This window comes from Saccostrea echinata, unplaced genomic scaffold, assembly GCF_033153115.1.
Source record: "Saccostrea echinata isolate AGI-Se365-2 ecotype Australia unplaced genomic scaffold, CSIRO_AGI_Sech_v1 ptg000002l, whole genome shotgun sequence".
Taxonomy (NCBI): domain Eukaryota; kingdom Metazoa; phylum Mollusca; class Bivalvia; order Ostreida; family Ostreidae; genus Saccostrea; species Saccostrea echinata.
In genome coordinates this window covers 524900-549602 of record NW_026889751.1, presented here as the reverse complement: position 1 = coordinate 549602, position 24703 = coordinate 524900, and the positions used below count along the sequence as shown (strand labels likewise).

Sequence of the window (24703 nt, the reverse complement as noted above, 5' to 3'; positions counted from 1 at the left end):
ATAACTAACAACGTCTTTTATTTTGTAGATGAAAAGTTTATTCTTATCGACCTGCCTGACGTCTTTCTAATTATTAATCATATTCCGCTTTTTTGTTTATTATCGAATTAACCTCAATTATAAACCTATAGAGGATAATGAAAAATTAATGCAAAAGCTAATACAAATAAACTCCTTTTCTTTTAACAAACTTGTGCATCCACATTTCCGACTGTCGAGTGAGTTGTACATATATACCTAAAAATCAGGTTCTTTATGCATTCCTGATAAATCTCACAATATAAAAAGTAGACTCATTGCTAATCAAAATGAAATGCTAATTAAATTAAGATAATTCTATTTGATTAGTCGTCAAAAATGAACAAGAAAAATGCCTTTTTTTCTAGAATAGTAACAGCATTGATCGTCTTCCAAAAAAATGAAATGTGGAGATAACGAACAGTGATTGTTCTCAAAAGTCCATTTGAATAATATAAATTATGAGCAAAGCCAACGCGGACCTCTGAGAACGGACGGGGGATTAGATCCAATGGAGGAGCAAGAATCCCCTGTCGACCGATTACATCCACTGTGTGCACCTTGTCATTTTCGGGTTAACGGAAAAATCCGTAGACAAGTGTAAAAATAATGGCCTAACAATTTGTATGAAAGTCAACATTCGACTTACCGACAGACTGTATATGCAGACAAGGTCATTGTATCGACCATAGAATTTGCAAAATGTTGACTTAAACGATACTATTGATATTATTGTATCATCAACTTATTTGTCAAGAGCCAACCTCGTTTTAGAAATTATTTGTACTTAGAACATGCTCTAAAGTATCAAATCAACAGGGAGACATAAACTCCATATGCAGGTGATAATGGTATATTGCTACATAAATGAGGAAAGTTAACGATAGAAGTTGAAGTCATCAATTTTTTTTTATAAAGTTTAGTTGTTAGTTTGCCATAGTTTGATCGTACATGAACTCTTCCATTAGCTGCAAAATTTTACAGATTTATACAACTTCCACTTTATATTACAATTAGAGATTGTTCTTTTTGACGTATCCGTATAAGTATCCGTATCCGTATACGTATCGAGGTGGAAGAGGCATCTCGATCCCGATGTCTAAACTTTTTACTATAATTTCCATCGTTATTTGTTTGGTTTTAAAGCAGCCCCATTCATTTAAGAATAGCATATGGTATTTTTTTCTAATAGGATATTTTATTGATTGATTCTGTAATTTACATTAGATGACATAAAAGTTACACACACACACACACCCTCCCCCCCCCCCTCACTCACACACACACACTAAAATGCAAAAGACGTTGATATCCACACAATCAATAAAACTGTGATACGCTTCTAGACCCTTACCAGTATATGCTAAAAAATGCCAGCCCCCCCCCCCCCCGGAACACACACAAACTTTCATAGCGTCGGTTGACTTTCTTCATTCTTTTTTTTTTTACAATGAACTATTTGACAAATACCTGTATGTCTCCCATTCCCCTCCCCAGCTGAAATTGCTACTTTCGTGCCTATTCTCATACAGCTTGATTTTGCTTTATATTTTGTACTTTCAGCAGCATTAACTTGAAAAGACTTCATGGCGACAAAAAATAGGTAATGAAATGAAAATGCAATTGTTAAATTTGATTTTTCCTTTTAGTTCTCTTGTTGTACATGTGTATTACGACATAAAAGTTTATACAAGGCGTATAATTCATGATTTGATATAGAAACTGTTTCAGAATAGGGTATTCATTATCTTAACTCTCTTTTTATAAGAGAGAAAGGAACATTAGGCTAAAAAATGCCAAAGCAATAGACATATCTATTTCTTCTATGCTACCTTGTCCATCCAGCTGATTTTTATTTATTTATTTTATTTTTAGTTATTTATTTATGCATTTTGGCCCAGATCGGGACAAGTGTGAGTCAATTCAACACGCAGTTTATAGAACTGAAGAGAAGAGGCTGCTTCAACGTAGCAGAGAAATAAAAAACAGAATAAAGGATAAAATTTATACAAAACATTTAATTAATAAAATATCAGCATTTTTTCAGAGTTTTGATCCCGCTTGTACACAAAGAATGACAGTCATCTTAATTTCAATAAATAAATCATTAAGTAAGCTTTAGTCAACATGTATATATAGTAATGTATAAGACATAAACATTGTTCTCCGTTTATCGCCTTTTGTCGACTATTGTTATTCATCCCCGACAAAAACTGCGTGTAATTGTATCACTTTCGGAAATGGTAATCCTTTCTCAAGCTCTCTGGAATTTCGGATACGGCTCTCACCTAACAATTTAGAGAGTTCAGAGTCTTCAAACCAACCCAGAATTGCCAGCTTTCCAAAGCTTTTCTGGAGAACTATGTCCATCAAATATAATCAAATGATATACAGAATGTTGATAATGATAAAAAAGAAAATGATGATGGAAATTTTCAGTGACCCCCCCCCCCCAACACACACACACATACACACAGAGTATGCAGTATGGTCAAATTAATCTTTCACAAGGAAAAGAGGAACTCAAAACTTAATATCCATCCCCCCCCCCCACATACCCCGTAATAGTTTTTTTTTAAGATTTTGGTTAATTTCTGCACTTTTTTTATTGTCAAAGTTTTGCTAAGGTGACTTGTCATTTTTTGGTTTCTCCCTGCCTCGGCCCAGCTTCCCCCTTCTCCACTTTGTTAATCAATTTTAAGTGTCTGCTTGATGAAGACAAACTTATACTCATCTAGAATGTGTGATCTCTGACACCTCGTACAGTTAAACATTGTTAACTCAAATTCTTGGATATATCGAAGTTTTAATTGGTCCAATCAAGTCCCAGATAACGAGCGCTGACTGTATGCATTATGGGGAATATGTCTTGTGTTGGTAAAGGTTTCTTAGAGAATGAAACAATAATATATCCTGATATTGTGTGTGTGTGTGAGAGAGAGAGGGGGCTCCCTTTTTAACTTTTTTTTTTATTTTTAAACAATTTAATAAAAATATTCCTACATTTTTACTAATTTTATTTTTTTTAAATCCTTCCATAAAATGATAGGTGTGAACAGCAACTTGATACGTTTTATTAGAAATATTACTATATATCTTGTTTTGAAATAAATGAGGTTAAAATCAAACAAGAAATCAAACGAGAAACGATGGAAATGTTACCCAACGGTTAAATCATCGGGATCGAGATGCCTCTCATACCTCGATACGTATACGGATACGGATACGTATACGGATACGTCAGATAGAACAATCTCTATTAGTAAGTTCTTTGCATTCTGTAAACCTTATTTTCATTGTCCTAATTACAGGAACTGGCGGCATGCTCTGATAAAGCAGTATCGGAACTCCTGATGATTGATTTTTATTAAATTCCACATTAAGAATGAAATTATCTGTTTTTTCAGTGATGTCAAATATGACGTCATAATTAATTCAAATGGTAATTTTTTTCTAAATTTCTGTTATCAATAAAAACTGTAACCTTTTTAGCATAATTTTATATAAAACTTTCATATGTTCCTGTTTGCATATAAATAAAGTGAGGAATGTAAATGGTTGCATGTTTTCTGTATGTTGTAGCACGCTAGGACTAAAGTTTCTTCTTCAAAACCGTTATTATTTTTAGAGGAATAAAGATACTTGTTTGGTTGAGCACTTAATGGATCTTGTAATAAAATGTGAGGATAACGAATGGTTATCATGCACAAAGGTCTAACTAAACGACTGAAATAAAGAGCAGAGCAAGGATCGACCTCTAAAAATATCAAAGGGGTAATCAGGTGCAACAAAGGAATAAACATCCCTTCTCGAATGATCACACCTGCCCTTGCATGTAACATAAATGTATTTATGTACGATAAAACAAGTACACTTCCGTTGACTAGAAAAGTTAAAACTTTGATTTTGAAGATTTTCATGTTTGAAAGGGAACTGTGAGTAAAAGCTGGATTAAACTGAAATTAAAACTAATTTCTCTAAAATGTCGCTGTAATAATGAGCATTACAAACAAAGACTTTATTGTTATAAGCTTTGTCAGCTGGAAACATGTGACATATTGATCATGTAGTAATAATGTAATAACGGTGTACCTTTTGATGTTTTTCATAGTTTTACTTTATATCTTCATTAAATGATGCCGAGGAAAATACATTCTTTAAATAAGATCGAAAATATTTTTAATGCAAAGCTAAGCCTTCATTATGTTCTATAGTAATCATGAGCTCTTGTAATTTAATATTTAAGTATGCCAACTAATTTGTAACATTTTGTAGAAATAAGGCGAGGATCCTATTTGATGTACCATCTTCTACAAAGTCCAGAAAACACCAAGAACCTGGGAAAAAACTGAGACTTTTAAGACCAACTATCAAATGGAGACTTAATAAAAATGCAGTGAAAATCCAAATTCCGACTATCGTTCCGACTATCTGGTGTTTTTTGTTTGGGAGTTATAAAAGTGGGGATACAGAATTGCAATAAAACGGTCGAGAGACATTACACAAGCAATTAGTGCCGAACCCAAAATAGTAAACATAAAAATAAATGTCATATAGTCACACAACGGCTGTGGATAGTTAAATTTGAATTCGGTGTCATAACGAACCATAGCTATAGGGTAGGAAAGCAATACGCCACCTACATCTGTGATGGCAAGTCCACAAACGAAGCGATAGAAGGGTCGCCATTTATTATTTTTAGAAGAACAACAGAGAATAATCAAGGCCAATATATTTCCCGTTACTCCAAAAACTAGTAAAAGTGCTGCAGGAGCCGCGGATGGCCATTCCGGTCCCGGTGTAGATATTGTAAGATTTTTGTCCATCAAAGCTGATTTCAGTTCGATCGCTATATCTTCAGCTTGTTGTCTCCTAATCCTACTGGAATGATATGAAGTGGAAAGATATATATATATATATATATATATATATATATATATATATATATATATATATATATATATATATATATATATATATATATTAGATGAGATCCCACGCAAGCGCGGGGAATTGAATTTATACCACTACCGACAGAAAATATATTATAGTTTCTACTTACAGCCTACAGGCTTATAGCAGGAAGAAATACTTTGTTCAAAATCCCGCATGTGCGTCTCCAACCCCCCCCCCCCAACCCCCGACCATTCCCTTTTGTAAAAACTTGAAAAAAATAACAATTTCATTAATTGATGTTTATTGTGAAACCTGTTATACTATGTTATGGATATTCTGTATGCTCTTATTTCATTTCCGTCAAGGATAAGTTAAAAGCAGCGAATATAAACATTTTACAGATAAATTGATTTTTTTTAAGGGAGGGGGGGGTAAAAATTCACAGGTACTTGTGTCTTGGTTTATAAATATGTATGGACCTAATTGATATGTAAAAAATGTACTTTACCTTTTTTACATATCAATAAGGTTCATACATTTATATAAACCAAGACGCAAGTATCTGTGTAAAAATTAGCTTTTAACGCCCTATGAATAGGCCGAGTATTTGGTACAAAAGACTGTATTCAAAATAAGAGAAAAAAAACTGAAATGTATTGATTAAAGCACAAAATTTTACAGCTTTAATTGTATTTGAACAATATCTTATTCATCAATTTTCTCTTTTCATGTAAGCAGTGAGGAATATATACACATTTTACCGATAAATTTATTAGGAAAACCTAATACATATATGTAATAGTCTTTCGATATACTGTATAAATATATTCACAACTTATATTGATATCAATGATTTACCATTATTTTAATGACCATTCACACATAAGCTTTTCTTATGTTCCTACAGCTATAATTGTCTCGTTTTTCTTTTTAACATCGGGCTCGACGCTATATGATGTTCTAGAAGCTTCCGTCAATATTAAGATTGGTGAATGACAAAAATAATTTGCACATTTCCCTTTTTAATCGGTTATCACAACTTATTTCTTTTATGTCATTTAAATCAAGTTTTGATTGAATAATTCAGTGAAGACGTTTTATGAAATAAATAAACGGTTGCTTGTTGTCAGTTTCATTGAAAATTGCCAGAAAGTTAGATCCGCCAACCGGAAACGCCACCCTACTCACGTTTTTGCTATTTCATGGCTGTTTATAGAAAATAAAAGTAGACTTTTAATTTAATGCACGATACTTACAATGCGAGTGAAATCTAAATATAGTTTACGGACATCATATTGTATCTAGTGTATTCTTAGAGGAGTAAGTAAAAACTCTGGTGCATCCGTTTCAGAGTTTATTTGCAAAATTTATTAATTTATAAGTATATGTATATATATATATATATATATATATATATATATATATATATATATATATATATATATATATATATATATATATATGCCGCCTGCTGTTGCACCGGGAATTTTACGGTAAGAAAAAGTTTTCTGTCGTAACAAACGTAAGAAAGTCCTTATACTAAAGGGAATTTTCCATTACATAAATAAACAAAAAAAGTTTCTTGTAATTTTGATGTATTTACATGGAAACAAAGTTGATTCATTATCGGCCGCAGTAGAGTCCGATCTATTTGTGGTTGTGTTGGAAAGTACATAACTGTAAACATGAGGGAAATGAGACTTTTTTTTTGTTTTATTAGTTCGTTAAATAATTAGTAAATAAATTACAAAACTTACCTTAAACTAAGTCTTAAATGCTGTTTTATTTTGAAAATTTTACTTTCATTTTCTTATTAGATAATTATGTTGACTTAAAGAAAAGATTTTACAATAGATCTCGCCTATTAGTGTGTAAGATATGAAAGGAAATCATTAAAGTTTACGAATACTAATATTAAAGTGACAAATGTGACGAATATAAAAATAAAAAGTTGGTAAAACTATGTCTTGTCTTGAACATGCTATACCTGCGAATGACGCATTTTTTTCACTTTGCATTCATTTTACTGTGTTGTCCACCTCCGTTCTGTGCAGCATAGTCTGCATTAATCATGGGCATCATCAAAGACAAATGACAAAGATCCAGGGTATGAGTACATGGAAAGTTTACCCTTTTTGCCGTCTGAAGATCTGAATATTATCATTTATATACGGAAGCGTATTAGTGCCACGTAATTTTTTTAGTTGGAAATTCAAAGTTTAAAGTTGGTAATTCCATTTTTATAGTTTCTTTTTCTTTAAATACAGTCTGAAATATCTTGCGCTTTCCTTGGACCCTTACATGCTTAATAAAAATGCTTAAATTTGTTTGCGGTCATTTTGATGCTTTGCATCAAATTTACTTGTTTGTCATTGAAACAATTCAACTCTTACACTATATATCAAAACACACACACACAGACACATACACCCTACAAAATAATAGATAGATCGTTCTGTGTAAATCATATACGTGCCAATTTTGATGCACCAGATGTGCATTTCGACAAATTATGTCTCTTCAGTGATGCTCAAGCCGAAACGTTGGAACTCCAAAATATTTAAATAAAAAAGACTTTGAAGAGCTGAAAAAAGGGGCGCCAAAGATTGGAGCCAAATACGTCGAAGGATCAGAGCTATGCTCGAGGGAGATAATCCTTAATTTTAAAATAATTTTTTTAATTTTACCACAGCATTTAAATATATATCCGTATGTTCAAGCTAGTACCGAAGTACTTGGCTACTGGACTGTAGATACCCTTTGGGACTAACCGTCCACCAGCAGAGGCCTCGACCCAGAGGTCATAATGTAAATCATATACGTGTACCAATTTTGATGCACCATATGTGCATTTCGACAAATTATGTCTCTTCAGTGATGCTCAAGCCGAAACGTTGGAACTCCAAAATATTTAAATAAACAAGACTTTGAAGAGCTGAAAAAAGATGTGCCAAAGACTGGAGCCAAATACGTCGAAGGATCAGAGCTATGCTCGAGGGAGATAATCCTTAATTTTAAAATAAATTTTTAAATTTTACCACAGCATTTAAATATATATCCGTATGTTCAAGTACTTGGCTACTTGGCTGCAGAGACCTTCAGGGACTAACAGTCCACCAGCAGAGGCCTCGACCCAGGGACCATAATGTAAAACATATACGGTAACAATTTTTATGCACCAGATGCACATTTCGACAAATTATGTCTCTTCAGTGATGCTTATGCCGAAACGTTGGAAATCCAAAATATTTTAATAAAAAAGACTTTGAAGCTCTCTCTCACATATTAAATCATATCATTTTAAACCCCCCCTCCCCCTCCGCTGGATGCTTTATTGCTGATTTTTTTCACAAGCTGTTACAATAAGAGCTGTCAGTGATTTAAGTAGCCATATCCTGTAAATGTGACTTTCATTTTATAATTAACAATGGGGTATTTTGTAGTTTGTTCGTATGAACCTGTCTGACGTCTTTCTAATTATTCATCATATTCCGCTTCTTTGTTTATTATCAAATTAACCTCAATTATATATCTATTGTGGATAATGAATTATTGACGTCCACTTGATAATATTTAAATTAAACAATGCAAATTATTCAACCTTCAGTTAAAAAACTATTCACAAATTCATAAAGAAACAAGATTTATGAGGGACTATTTCTGGAGGTGGAAGGATATTTAGAAGAAAATTCTTCAAATCTACACATTTGTCAAATTTAATATCTTGGAACTTTAGCCCCGCATATTTTTACTTAGAGAATATTTTCCGTTATGATATCCTAGGAATATTAAATATAGTTCCCAATTTATAGTTTTAGAACAAATTTTACACATTCACTCAACAGACTTTGCCAAGAAATGAAGATATATTAAAGAAGTCAAGATAAAATTTATACCGTTTTTTGTACGAAAATCGCACATTTTGACCAATATCTCAAAACTCCAACTTTTTCTTTCATTATTTTAAACAACACGATACTTCCAATCAATATGCACTTAAGTCATAAAAAGTTTGATACAAGAAAATATTTTATTGCCTACTTAGATTTTTTATACCCCAAATATGATACTTTTTAGTGCAAAAAGGTCACACAATAATTTATGTGCATCAATTTGCATGATTTGTTCAATGATAAATATTATTGAAACTATTTTACGTAAAATAAGATCATATTTATTGTCATAATTACATCTGATAAAGTATGATAAAGATGAAAGTGATTAACCAAAGAGTTACAATTTAAGTGCAAAAAAGGTCAAGTTAATTGTACCGTAGCTCAGTAAAAGGCACACTGACCCCTCATTTTCTTTCCGATTTTGAGTCATGCTATATGAGTACTTATGTAAAATATACTTCTCAAAAAATCCTTCATATAACATATTTCACGAGTGATGTACCTTAAGTTGTTAGTTTGCCATCGGTGCCATTTTCTAGCATAAAATCAAAATATGAAATACAATGAAGCGCATTGAAGTGGTAAATTTTTTCGTCTGAATGGAGAGTTTGGATCTTCCCCATCGAACGTCAATTTTTACATAATGTCACGCCCATTTCTTTTGAAATGAGAAAGAAATATTCGTCGTAATGCTTTAGATACCTCACTCTCTTCGTGTAGCAACATGAGTTACTCTAGTACTAAAATGGAGATTTTATGAAGTTAGGGAAGAGAGTTAGAGACTTCCCGTTTCTATAAAACAAGTATTGCAACGGATATGTGTACATAATTATGAATAAACGATAAAGATCCCTCATAATTTTGAATTTATCGTTTAATGGAGTTACCACAACACATGTTTCAGTCGAACACGTGTTTACTCGGAGTTGATGTAGACTGTCAATTTGATTGGCTATTGTATTAATAGAATACCTGTTTCACAGGCATTCGAATGAACCATTTCACCGCTTTTTTCCTTTCTAAAGAAATGAGCCTGTCATTTTGTAACAATCAACGTTCAAAAGAAAGCCCAAAACATTCCATTCAAACTGAAAATTTTACCACTTCAATGCGCTTCATTGTAGATGTGTCAGAATCTGTGGTGTCTTTTATATCGAGTTCAGTGAAATGTATCGAATCAATGTATGAATGAAACTGAATACTGCTAATTAATAAAACGTCGTCGACATACCTAACTTTCGAATTGAAATGGAAGGTAACATCAAGAGACTTCTTTTCATACAGAAGTTTTTGAATAAATCCGACTTTTTAAAAATAATGTTGACTGACGTTTTTGATATAAATCGTTAGGCGATAATTTCCCTACTGAGTAAAAGTATTACTCCTTTTAAACAATCAAGAAGAAAGGCTCTCGGTGGGTGTGAACAGTTGTCAGGGGATCCTTATTCCTCCGCGGCATTTGATCCCACCTCTGATGTTTTCAGGAGTCCGTTGCTCTGCTCTCAGTTTGTATTGTTTTATTTGACTTTTGTACATGATTACTGTTCATGATTTGATTGTTTCCTTGAATATTTTTAGGTGGTGAACTGTGTACATTTCGTTCCTTGCTTATGTTTAATTCTAAGTGAAAATTATCAATGATTCTTCCTTAATGACCAATTTGTGTCCCAAAGCTACGCTCATCTTGACTTTTGATCAACACCTCGATGTCTATCTGAGATTTTACTGTAAATCTCCTTATTTTAACAAAGATAAATTCTAAATCACCTCTTCATGAAATATATAGTACAGTGATAAAATACTCACTTAAGAATTTTATGTCGAACATGGCCAGTAAAATTTTCTTTTCAAATTGCCATTTATTACTAATAAACAAATAATAATCAGTCAGTTAATGCAGAATTTCAATCTAACACTGTTTTTGTGACGTATAGAATTATGGTATGCTAACGTAAGTATAACTTCTGCTTAGAAAGAATATGAAAACAAATCAATCAAAAAAGGAGCACAAGTGGTGAAAACAGATTGATGGAAGACCCGGTCGCCAAAGACTATATAGATATTGTAAATGAGGAAATCCGACATCTTTTATTATCAACTTTAGAGAACTTGTGTGTAGAATCTAAAAGATTTTTATCAAAGTTATTTTGTAAACGACCAATCACAAGATATGAAAATTACCGAGTTCCATTTTTATTGAAGAAGCAATTGTTAATATTGTCAAAAAGTCGCCTCTGATTAATTGTGAGGAATGATTGTATAAAGCGTTGAAAATTCATACATTCTGATGTTACTGATTTTTTTTTATTGTGAGGAATGATTGTATAAAGCTTTGAAAATTCATATATTTTGATGTTACTGATTTATTTAAGAAGTTGTATTTTCAAACTTTCTAAAAGTTATTTGGATTTTTGGAGAATCCACATTTGAATTACACCACTTCATAAATATGTTGTAGCACGCTAGGACTAAAATTTCTCCTTCAAAACAATTATTATTTTTAGAGGAATGAAGATACTTGTTTGGTTGAGCACTTAATGGACCTTGTAAGAAAATGTGAGGATAACGAATGGTAATCATGCACAAAAGTCTAACTAAACGACTGAATTAGAAAGCAGAGTAAACAAGGATCGACCCCTAAAAATATCAAAGGGGTAATCAGGTGCCACAAAGGAATAAACATCCCTTCTCGAATGATCACACCTGCCCTTGCATGTAACATAAATGTATCTATGTACGATAAAACAAGTACACTTGGAAAAGTTAAAAATATCTAAAACTGAAACATGATTTTCAAGATTTTCATGTTTGAAAGGGAACTGTGAGTAAAAGCTGGATTAAGCTGAAATTAAAACTAATTTCTCTAAAATGTCGCTGTAATAATGAGCATTACAAACAAAGACTTTATTGTTATAAGCTTTGTCAGCTGGAAACATGTGACATATTGATCATGTAGTAATAATGTAGTAACTATCATGATCAATGGTGTGCCTTTTGATGTTTTTCATAGTTTTACTTTATATCTTCATTAAATGATGCCGAGGAAAATATATTCTTTAAATAAGATCGAAAATATCTTTAATGCAAAGCTAAGCCATCATTATATTCTATAGTAATCACGAGCTCTTGTAATTTGCCTTTTGTCATTTAATATTTAAGTATGCCAACTAATTTGTAAAATTTTGTAGAACTTTTCTTTTACATATTTTGTAGAACTTTTCTTTTACATATTTGAAGGTAGGCGTGTTACTTTTCAGATCAATAAGATTTCAGCGATTTCTCTGTTACTTTCTGGTTAGTTAAAGAGAAATCAAAATATTCCCCATGCCAGCTTATAAAGCTGTGTCTTTATCAGTCTTAAGAAGGTGTTGTTTTCTGACTGATCTAACTAAATTGGAAGGTCTAGCTTCCGATTGACTGAGATGAATTCAATACCATAGAACGACTTGATATCTAGTTCTCGGTTATAAAGTTTTATATTAATTTTAGCCGAGCGACTTCATTCATATTTTGAATTAAAGGTACATTTTACATGTACGTTTACTTTATATAAAAAATACGACCACAACATTTAAAAATTTTTACAGAGTAAGTGCAAAATGTCCGAAATGGAATTTTATTATATATATGTATACGATGTAAAATTCGAAGATAACGTCGATCAATCAAAAATTCCATAAAGAAAACGAATCGTGAACGGATCTCAAGATGTATCTAATACTGGTGCATGAAATAAACAAGTTTGGTGGGTAGGCAAGCTTTGCTCTATATGTTTGGTGGGTAGGCAAGCTTGTGCTCTATATGTTTGGTGGGTAGGTAAGCTTGTGCTCTGTATGTTCTCTGAAACAAAATGTGCTCTAAAATTGATGAAAATTTTAATGAAAATGAAAAAAATCAGTAATTGACAAAAAATCACTATTCATTTTGTAACAGGGATGTCAACAGTTTTTTTTTTATTATGAACTATTGCGCCCTTCTAAGAAACATCCCAAACCAGGAGCCATAAAAGGGGCTTAGCCTATCTTGTCCTTTGCGATTCCCGCTAATGACCTAGGAATGGTGGTCAAACCATGACTGAATTTCGCGATGTATAAGTTAAGTGACATATCATACTGTACTGATTTAAACACAAATATACAGTATGTTACTTATGGCGTGGTTTTCAAAAACATTCTGACAAAGTTTCTATTGATTACAAATTCACAACTTCACAGTAAAGATCATTTGGTACAGTGTTTTACTTCTACATATTGCTTATATTGATTTTTATATATGCATAATTATAAAAATATATAAAATAATCAAAATAAGTAATAATTATTCAAGAAAGCATACAGCGAAAGAAAAGTCGAAATTGAAATGATGTACAATTGTGTGCCTCCCCATTGCTTTTTTTTTTCCAAGTAGCAATTCCCCCCCCCCCATTTTTTTATTGACTTTAGACATAAACAAACATACATACACATACGCAGACACACCATAGCATGAAATACCAAAAATATGAGTACACAAAATATACTAAAATAATAATATAGATGACATTAATTTATCTATATGTTTATGTTTTCAAATATCTGGTTCCAGTTAATCCATCTTTTTTTATACACATGAAGTTCATTGTTAACTTTATACAATTTTTCTTCAAAGTTATAATACACATATAAGTATTTAATGATATTTTGGATAGTTATATTTTGGTTTTTCTTAATTGTGGAAAAATGTACTGATTAATAAGTAGCAATATAAGATTAATAATTGAGTCTTCTTGAGAAGAACCAAGTATAACTGTGCATACAACAAAATTTATTATTTTTCCAGTTTTTTTTTTAATATCCAATCTTCTAAAAGAGACCACAATGGGTTAACTTTAGGACAATAAAAGAAAATATGTACAATTGATTCAACATTTTGCTGACATAAAGAACATAGATTATTTTCTCTCATTTTAGACAAAAACAAATACTTATTTATATTCACAACTTTTTCATTAAACAAATAACACACTTTAGTAAAGTTCAATGCCTTTTCTGAAGCTTGTTCTTGTTGCTTAAACCACTTAAGGAAAACAGAAAAACTTAAGCTGAAAGAATATGTCATTTATTGCCAAGATAAATGACGAGAAGTGAAACAAAAGCATGTATAATATACAATTACAATAATGTACATTAAAAGCTGGGATAAGGTCAAATGATGAATAATTTCAATTTAGATATGTTACATTGCAACTTAGTGCTTATCCCAGCTATTGTTATATAAACTGATTACAAAGTTTGTGCAACAAGAAGGTGGCGTACAAAAAGAGACACAAAGCATGCTAAATGCTTGCATGACGCATGCAGCGCCACCCAAGGAAAAGGCATTTTCATTTGAATTACATTGAACTAAAAGTTGCCAAAAAGGAGTTTTTGTGAAAAGTATTTAATTGACTATGGTAACACTAAAATAATCAATTTTACAATTAACTGTATTTTAGAGTGTATAAAAAAAATGTTTTATTAATATAATGTATACAAATTGGTGCATAAACCTGAACCAAACATGTATACCTCAATGACTAAAGATATATATGCATGGACTAAATACAGTTTATATGAGCAGTTATATGCTGACCTCATGCACACTATTTATAAACAAATTTATGTTGAGCTCATGACTAGACTACAGATTATATGAGCAGCCATATGCTGACCTCGAGTACCTTTACTCACTGTCTATGCAGGCAGATTTTAACATACAATTTACATGAGCAGCCATATGTCGACCTCATGTATCTTAACTCAAGTCAATGCAGGCAGATTTTAACAAACATTTTACATGAGCAGCCATATGCTGACCTTGTGTAGCTTAACTCACTGTCTATGCAGGCAGATTTTAACATACAGTTTACATGAACAGCCATATGCTGACCTCATGTATTATATATAGATCACAGTCAATGTAGGCACATTTCTAAATACAATTTACATGAGCAGCCATATGCTGACCTCTTGTATCTTAGGTCAAGTCAATGCAGGCAGATTTTAACAATTTACATGAGCAGCCATATGCTGACCTCATGTATCTTAGCTCACAGTCTATGCAGGCAAATTTTAATGTACAGTTTACATGAGCAACCATATGCTGACCTCATGAACATTGGTACATAGTTAATCACATTTATAAGCAAAACTATGCAGACCTAACTGACAGAATACAGATTATATGGGCAGCCATATGCTAGACTCTTGTGCCTTAGCTCACAGTCTTTACAGATAAAATTTAAGATCACAATATGTGGAGCTCATGATTAACATACAATTTACATGAGCAGCCATATGCTGACCTCACGAACATGGGCACATACTTTAAGTAACACATTCTGAGCAAAGCTATGCTGACCTCAATGACTAGATTACAGTTTATATGAGCCGCCATATGCTGAACTCATTGACATTAATAAGCAGTCTATGTAAAACATTGTAAGTACATCAATGCTGAGCTCACTTTCTAAAATACAGATTATATAAGCAGCCATGTGCTGACATCCTATCAATTTAAACTGAATTATACAGAGTTGATGACTATAGAGGATGTACAACTATTTGAGCAGCCATATGCTGGTCTCATGACCAAATTTACAAAATTAATGATAGAGCAATGAATTATGTTACATCAGAAGCTAATACATGCCTAATCTTACTTACCAACATAGAGATGCCAGATGCTGACTTCTCTATTTATGATGTTCGGTGGCAGTACATGTATAAGAGGAAATAATTAACTTTGCAATCCTTAAGACCAAGTTTGGCAAATTTGAATTTGAAAGTATTTATCCTAATGTAATGCCTACTTGCATTGTAGTGCCAACAATCAAGTTGGTGAATGACATTTTCAGACAATTCGTTCTGTGCCACCTCTGTGGCATCACAAATGCAAAACAATATCTGAATTAAAGGAGGAATCAAAGCCTTTAAAACTTATAACATGTTACAAGGAATATGCCATAAAGCTGTGAGGAACTGGTTCACCAGATTTGAAGGTGAATAAAGGGCCAGATGTGTGTTAATATTGAGCAATATACAGTTTCAAAACTCGAATGGACAGACTGACAATTCAGGTTATTGTCTGTCAAGGTAATTGTTATCGACTGCCTATCATTTGATTTTGGAGTACCTGAGTGTGATCTGTGCTCAATTTACTTGTTCACCTATGTGCATGAAAGCATGAAAGGCAAGGAGGTAGAGTGCCACCAAAAAAATTCATGTCTGCTTTTTGAACCCTGTGATATAAAGCAGATAATTATATGATAAGAATAATGTTGTGATTGAAAATTTAGTGTCAGCAGTTGTCACTAACTGTTTGGGGACCTTTGATAACTTTCCTTTAGATATGATTGAAGTCAAATGCAGCAACAACTAATTCATGTTTTGTCCATGCTTGACCATTTATTGACAACTCCAACAACAGCTATAATATCAGCCAAAATTTTTGATTACTCAAATAAGGAAGCCAAATTTCCATCCGGCAGACAATATGGAAAAGCTCTTTATGAAAATGTGATAGACTGTTTGAATGCCTAGCCAAGATTGCACAAACCATAATGACCCATATACAGATGCAAAGCCCAACTACCAGATGCATAGGTATACATACGAAATTTCTGTGAAGAAATCCATTCATCCCGATACATAATAGATTTGCCATCAAAATGATCAATAAAGAGATGCCATGCTTAAATGTCAGCACACTAATTTTAAGTACTGAGTTGTTTTTTTTTTTTTTTTTTTTTTTTTTTTTTTTATTTATTTATTTATTTTTTAGGAACATGACAACTTTAATCTATTAAGAGTATCAAAATTCATGAGCAGGTGCTACCACTTTACAAGCAAAATTAAGCAAACCTAACAAAGACTGCAGTTCTTTCAACTGTCTTTTCTTTCTATGTGCTGTCTTTGCCAGCAATTGTATCATATTGAGAAGTTTGTCCACAGGTACTGACATCCCAAAAACACGAATCTACCTCTATTCCATAGCCAAACAAGTTGTTGGCAAGACAGTTTGACATTTTAATCTCTGACACAGGTTTTCCGAATTCTGAACATCAGAGAGTCATTTTTGTGGTAATTCTGGTCCTAAGAAGAAAAAATCATCAATGAGATGAGAGAAACCAGAGGCCCGATATTTATTTAACATAATCCACTGTAAGACTGTGCTTAACCTCTCAAACAACTGACCTGATGACCTGGCCCCAAATGTAAACATTTATCGTAATAATTTTGATCATCCTACATAAAGCCTAAAAAATGACAGTCTGAAGGGTGGAATGGAATATTTTGAAACCTGTCCATTATGTCTAACTTGACTAAATGTGTCCCGTCCCAAACGTCTTGATTAGCTGTATTACATTTTCTATAAAATGATGATGCACAGCAGTATTTATCACGAAATGTGTTTAATCACTAAATTACCCTCTGGAAAGAATAGGTAACAAATAATTCTGAATTCTACAAGAAGCTTCTTAGGCACAAGCCCTGATGGTGAACAAATAAGATTATCAAAAGGTTTAAATGTATGTAGACCTGAAATATGATTGAGCCCAAGTTCCTTATCCAACATTTTGTCGGCTATCATCAGACTTTTTTTTAACAGATGGATGATTGTTCCTAACAGAGGTCCAAAGAAACTCAATGTAACCAAGTTCAAAACCATATTTAAAACTGTCAACTTGAAAGTCAAGTAAGACCTTGTCATAACCCTGTAACTCTTGAAGAAGCACTTAAATGCTCTATTGTTGATGAAAGTGTTTAATTTGCTGTTAGATTTGCTTCAGTCAATTTGCTCCATTTTTATTTTGGGTTGCTGTTTACTGTATATACCTGATATATTTGGCAGTTGTATTTGAGCAGTTGGCGGTGTATTGTAAGAAGCTAAAAGAACGAGTGAGGATGTAAGTTTTGACCATGTATTTGGTAATAGGAAGGTGCCAAGGGACCTCTCAATTAACTGACGAGCTACTAGCATTCTCATCATAATATCTCTATGGGCCATCCCCATTGGAACTCCCAATTTTCCTAACAGTACAGCAATTTTTAAGAAGATTGGCATACTCTTGGGGATAATTTTCTGTGTATATGGACACGAATATCAGAGAGGCTGATGTCCACTGGTACCATGATATGGTTGTTTTGTTGACTGTGAGTTTAACTAGATGGCTTTTTTTTTTTGAGTTGAAATATTTATTTTGGAATTAGGTTATAAGAATTTAAGGTCAATAAATTGACTGTATCTGCCACCGACTCACCATAAAACAAATGTTGAAGTGTGTTGACATTAGAGTTATCTAAGTCACCACTGGTGTCAGAGCAGCTCACTGGAGACAATGATAATTTGTCATCCAACACAGATATGTGCAGTAAAATCCACAGGAGGAGCTTGAGCATTTTGAGTGTGTAACTTGTCCTTCCTGGTGGTTGTGGATCTGCAACAGATTTCCTTTCCTTAATCTTTGGTGGCATCTTATTCTACAATGAGTCCAAGCATGTTGTAATTTTCACACATGAGAATGTAATATGATACTAGTTGTACCCCACCCATTAATATGCACAGAATAATGAGACAACATGCTCACATCTTCATCATGTTAAAGGTGGGGTTAACTCTTGGTACAATGAAAGTTGTCTAGATATCAGTATCATTTTTAGAATTAGCATGAGCAGGTCAGGTATAATTAATATTAGCTGCAGCTCATAATAAATAAAAGTTGAAAAAGTATATTCTCATTTCAGTTTAACTTAGAAATGAGCTAAAATAAACAAACTTAGCTGCAACTATGTCATGACAATTATGGGCAACCAATTTTATAAATAAATGAAAAGATCCTCCCAACTTCTGCAGTTGTCAGTAAGAGTACAAAATAACATACTTGTTGCCTTCACATAAATCATAGGGATCCATAGGTGATCCCCCACAAATTGACCAAAACTGACACTGACAGGCCAGTCATCATGGACCACATTCATATTAGTTGCAGCTCATAATAAATAAAACTTGAAAAAATTCTCATTTCTGTGTAACTTAGAAATGAACTTAAAAAAAACAAACTTAGCTGCAACTATTGCTCATCATTATAGGCAACCACATAATTTAAATAAATAAACAAATCTTTCCAACTCCTGCAGTTGTCAGGAAGAATAAAAAAAACAAACTTGTTGCCTTTGCATACATCTATAGAAATCACTACAAACTAACCCGACAGCTTACTATGAAGACAGCTGACATAATGTGCAGAGCACCTAGTAATAAATATGATTAAATATAATCACCAGCACTGTCTTATGAATTAATATCAGCACAAAACCAGCATTACCAATAGCATAACAATCCATTAAACATGTAAATCTCCATACTGAGACTTACTAAACACTGTGTCTGTGCAATGCACTAGTATTGATACTTATCTAGTCCTGATTCATTGCCTGTCCTGTCAAATTGAGAGGCATGGACATGTTTGTAGACATTTGCCCAAGAACCGGTGGTCATGCATATGGTTGCTGTCTTTTAAGCAAACTCCATCACAGACCAAATACTTCCTATCTAAGCCACAGAATTTCCGGTGGTGACACTGGTCAATAAGCAGTTTATTGGTATCAATCACTTTGGTATTCTCGGAGGAATGTCTCCGTAACAAATGTCCAATTATTACATTAGAAAGGTTATTAGTTAAAATTAAAGACTGTGTCAGTCCCATGATTCGTCGCTTCGTGTTGCCCGTGAGTCTGATAAATCAATACAAGCAGAAGGCAGAAGCCACCCTCAGTGTGGATATCACGAAACTGGAGTTTGCCAGATCGCGGGTCCTAGGGTCACTTCTCCACTCGACTCACTATCAAAATGTCTAATTTTGTTTACGCAGTTAAATGATATCACTGATATGTCAATACAACCAATTCTTTGATAATTATATGAAACAATTCTTCACATTGTAGCTCAGATTAAAATTACCATAACCTCGTGTTTCCACCGGATTTAAAGACGTACAACACACTGGGGGAGATAACTCTTGCAATTTCAATTAAACGTTTAACTTCACGTCAAATTTGACGTTTATAATAAAGCGTCAAAATGACGACCGAATCGATCCCGACGTAATTAAAAGAAAATGGGATTAGAAACTTCATGTGGTTTCTTTAGAAATACCAAATCTATCCTTGATTATTTGCGCTTTTGATTTAAAACCCGCCCCTCCCTCCATAAAAAGGGAAGAAAAGAAAGATTATGTCTTAAAATTTCTTTCATTTTATATGAAACTCGTATCCGTGATCAATATTAGAAGAACAATATTCTTTATTTTTTTTATGATACAATGCTTTCTTTTGTTACAGTTGGCTATGTAACATTCGCATTACCAGATCACGGGCCTATCTTAAAATTAAGAATTAACCATATAAATACTGTGTTGTTCTCCTTTTAAGAAAAAAAATGTTTTACAACCCGTTTCCAAAAGTTCACTGTTCAAAGAGGAACAACTCTAAAAATGTGGGAGATTTTCCCCTCCCCTTCTTGAGTTATTTCCTCCTGTTTGCCGAACAGTTAAGACACATTTTCAGTGAATTCTGAGGAACTGAAAACTATAATATATACTAAGTAAGTACCGAAAAAGTAATAGAATTGTTTACTGAAATGGTCCGAATTCATGAATATCTTATATGCGGCAAAATGGCCATATCCGACCATCTAGAACTACGATCTAACACTGTCAACAATTTCAGTGCGCATTTCCTCGAATCAAAACAAAACGTTTGATACATGTATCACTGTGCATGAATATTTTGACACATGAATAATTTAAACATAGATGGAGAATTTACAGTTTGATAAATTGAAGTTAATGTAGACGAATACGATATTTCCATTTTATCTAGATAGAAGCAAAAGAAGGATGCATACAAGTGTGTGTGTGTGGGGGGGGGGGTACTTTTAGACCCCTCTCTTGTTTGAAATAAATTAGAAACAATATATTCCATTTACCAGTCTGTTTACATCATAAAAGAGTTGAATCTTCAACATTGTGCGTTCACTTTTAATGAAGAATGAGATTAAAATTCAATGTATTCAATGTAAGTTGAATTCATACGCAGGTATAAAATTAAATGCATTTCAGCCATGTGCATGTATGGACTGCATATTGGACACGTGGAATTAAAATCCTTAGAGAATATGTTTTACTTTTATTCTAGTAGTTAATAGTTAAACTCTTATTCTAGTTGTCAGAATTTTAATCTGCATGAATGAATGAATTAATTGGTACTTCAGGGATTTAAAAGATTAAATATATATCTCGAGGGTAACCTGTGTTTCTTCAAGTTCTAATGACTGCGTCCAAAAAAAAAAGGGGGGGGGGCTTCGTCAAATATTGCCTATAGATACATCTGCATTTCAATGAACTGAAAAGATTTAAGATTTAAGAACTCTGATACATAATATAAATAAATTTTTTTAAAGCAAAAAATATTTTCTAGCTTGGAATTTTTCATGTGTATTTGTAGATCTAACAATGTTTTCGTCCCACGTCTGACAGACGCTTGAGAAACGTGACTTAAGGAGAAAGGGGGGGGGGGATTTTTTCCCTATAAATTCAAAACCGGCTCGTTTAAAAAAATTACAAAAAATTATCAAGATTACTTTTGTAACCAATTACATGAAAACAATATTTTTTCCAAAATTAAACGATAGGTTTTTTTCATAAAAAAATACTTAAATAAAAAAATACGCATTTTTAAAGGCTTAAATGAACCATAGTTTTTCAGTTTAAGTTCTTCAAAAATATTTTGCCAATGTGTACCACTACAAAAATACTTTATTTGTGTGATTAATGTTTATATGAATGAGTCGATGAAATTTGACAGCCAGACTAGCTGAACTTTTTTGATAATCAAGGATTTTATAGCTAGCCGATTGAAAATTTCTTCTCCGCTTGAACAACCAAAGGGGGGTAACTTTTGGAACTTCCTGTCCAAATACGACTCGAACGATTTTGTCCAAAATGTACATACGCATTGTATATATAGTCATGTATAAATACAAAAATAGCGAAAATTAAACGACAGGAAATTTTTGGTGGTGGGTGTGTTGTACGTCCTTAAATATTGGGAACTCGATCCTGATTAAAGTTGAACCCGACCTTAATACGGCATACTAATGATAACTACAAAATTTAATTGACTTGACATTAACAATGTAAAAAGCTTGCATATAAAACATTTTATGAAACATAAAATTTTATTTGTACCAAGAATCCTATGTATGATTCTAAATTAAATCATAAAAGCCTTCTGCCTTTTGTTATTGAATAATATCTTTTATGAATCAATTTCCAATTAAATTCCTGCTGTAACTGCAGTTCTTTAGCCCATTTTGATTTACATTTTGGTGAAGTATATACATGTCATGACAAATATGTATCATAAATTGTTTTAGAACCTTTTTTATCTTTATTGATGATTTCCACAAATTTTGGCTGATAAGGTCTTGTGACAGAATTTATACTAATATTTCTAACATTTGACCAAGAATGCAAAATTGCACTTTTTATGCCTTCGTATAAAGTAAAAGGGACTTTTAAAGAAAATTCTTTAACAAGATCATCAAAGCACATAAAATTACCATTAGTATCAAATAAATCACCAACTACAATAAATCCCTTTTCATACAATGGCCTTAAAAAACATACTTATTTTGAGTCATAATTTTATTATTATACCACAGAGGTTCCAACAGAATATCTCCTTGGTTCAAGTTACATGTTATAAGACTTAAAAATTCTGAAAATACATACAGTACTTCTTTCCAAAAGCTATTTTGTGTATTCTTTGCTTTAACTTTTGAATATTCTAGCCCCAAATGGGACAGGTTTACAATATTACATTTTGTTATTTCAGTGAACAGTGGGATCCAACTAGACTTTGTAAATAGTAATCTTCTGATCCAAGTTAATTTTAAAGATTTAATAAAACAGTCAATATTGGCCATTAAAGACCACCATTCTCTTTGGAAAGTTGCATTATTTTGCTGGAGATTTTTTTCTATTTTATTGTTCCAAATAAATTTATAAAAATGTTTTTCCAATTTTTTTATCGATTTTTTGTCTGGCTTTGGGAAAACAGTAAACAAATGTGTAAGATTTGATAAAAATAAACTCTTTATTGCTGTAACTTTCCCTAATGGAGATATATTTCTTTTGACCATGATATTTTTTTCTTTTTAATGTTTTGAAAACATTTCTCAAAATTTAGCTGTTCCACATTTTTTAGGTCAGCAGTGTATGTAATGCCCAGGACTGTAAATGGTTCTACTGTCCACTGAAATCCTATATTTCAATACCTATCCATAAAGTTTTTGTTTTAGTAAAATTTGGTTTAAGTCCTGAAAATTTTGAAAATTGAAAAAGAAGATCTAAGGCACTTTTTGGGCTTTTTTCTGAACCATCTAAAAACATTACTGCGTCTTGAAGTAAACATATTTTTTCACAATAAATGCAAAGTGAAGAAAAATGCGCCATTCGCGGATCAGACAATTATTACACCTTCTAATTGATACCATGTTTCTTTATTTAATATTTTAACATATTCCATGTTTAAAATGCTTTTCAGGTCAATATCTTGTAGTTTATCATCATAACATGCATATAGATTTTTATAAAAGGTTTCAATTTCTGTTAAAATTTCAGGTTGTTCTGTTATTATATTACCACTATCTTGAACTAGTTTGGTTACTGTTTTGTTTATAAAATTTCTTTTTTCCAAACTTCAAAAATACTTTGTCAGCTTATCCCCTTCTTCTATCCACTTAACTTTCGTTCTCACAAACAGACCTTTAATGTATTCTTTTCGTATATCTTCCAATTTTCTTTTTGAATGTACGTTACAACGTTTCTATAATTTTGGGTGAATTATCAGTGTTTCTATTACATTCTAATTGAGATATTTCTTCTTCTAATTTTTTGATTTTATTTTCTTTTTTCTTTCTTGAACAGTAACTAATTGTACCCCTCTTATGCTTTATAGTAATAGCTCAAAAAATTGTTCGTCGTCAATTTGGAAAGAAAGAATTTCATTTTCTATATCATTAATAGCAATAGGATTGTATGGAGAAACCATATATTGTTTTTTGAGTATAATAATTATGTCCTTTACAAGCTCTATATATTTCTTATCAGTAAGCAAGGAACTGTTAAATTTCCAAAATTCTTTCCCTTTTACAAAATTTGAAAAAGATATAAACAGCTCAACAATAGAAAGGTCTGATTTATAGCCGGGACTCAGATTAACTTTTTCTACAAAAGCCATTAATTCATTTGATATTAAGAAAAAAATCTAGTCTAGCTTTTTTATTGGATTATTTTTAAACCACGTATGCCTTCGGAGTGTCTCATATTTTGCCCTCCAGGGATCTGTAAGATTGTTTGCTTCCTTTATGTTTAAAACAACATCTCTAGATTTTTTATTGTTGACTTCATTATTATTGTAATAGTCTAGATTTGGGTCCTGAACAAGATTAAGGTCACCAGCAGTGATAACAAATTCACCATCAAAATTTGAAATGATATCAGAAATAGATTGAAAAAAAACTGGACAGTCCTTGTTTGGACCATATAATTATGTTAATAAGTAAAAAATCATATTTGTTACACACATTAATTTCAAGTATAATAAAGTTTCCCTCCTCATCTCTCAATTCACTTTTAACATTATGTTCGAAATTATTATTTAGGGGTATTGCTGTGCCTCTGGCATCAGATTTTCCGGGAGAAAAAAAAACGTTGAATCCCCAAAAAGCTCTTATTTGTTCCTAATCTTTTACAGTAAAATGTGTATCTTGTAAGAAATAGATTGAATATTGCTTTTGTTTAAGGAGGT

At 32.3% G+C, this 24703-nt stretch overlaps 1 protein-coding gene and 1 pseudogene across 1 annotated transcript in view; both read right to left on the bottom strand.

The window, feature by feature from the left end:
- Positions 1-24703, bottom strand: part of LOC133204607 (ADP-ribosylation factor-binding protein GGA1-like) — a 261424-nt gene that overhangs the window by 157086 nt on the left and 79635 nt on the right. The gene's annotated exons all lie outside the window — the stretch shown is intronic.
- Positions 4273-6993, bottom strand: LOC133178309 (prostaglandin E2 receptor EP4 subtype-like; annotated as a pseudogene).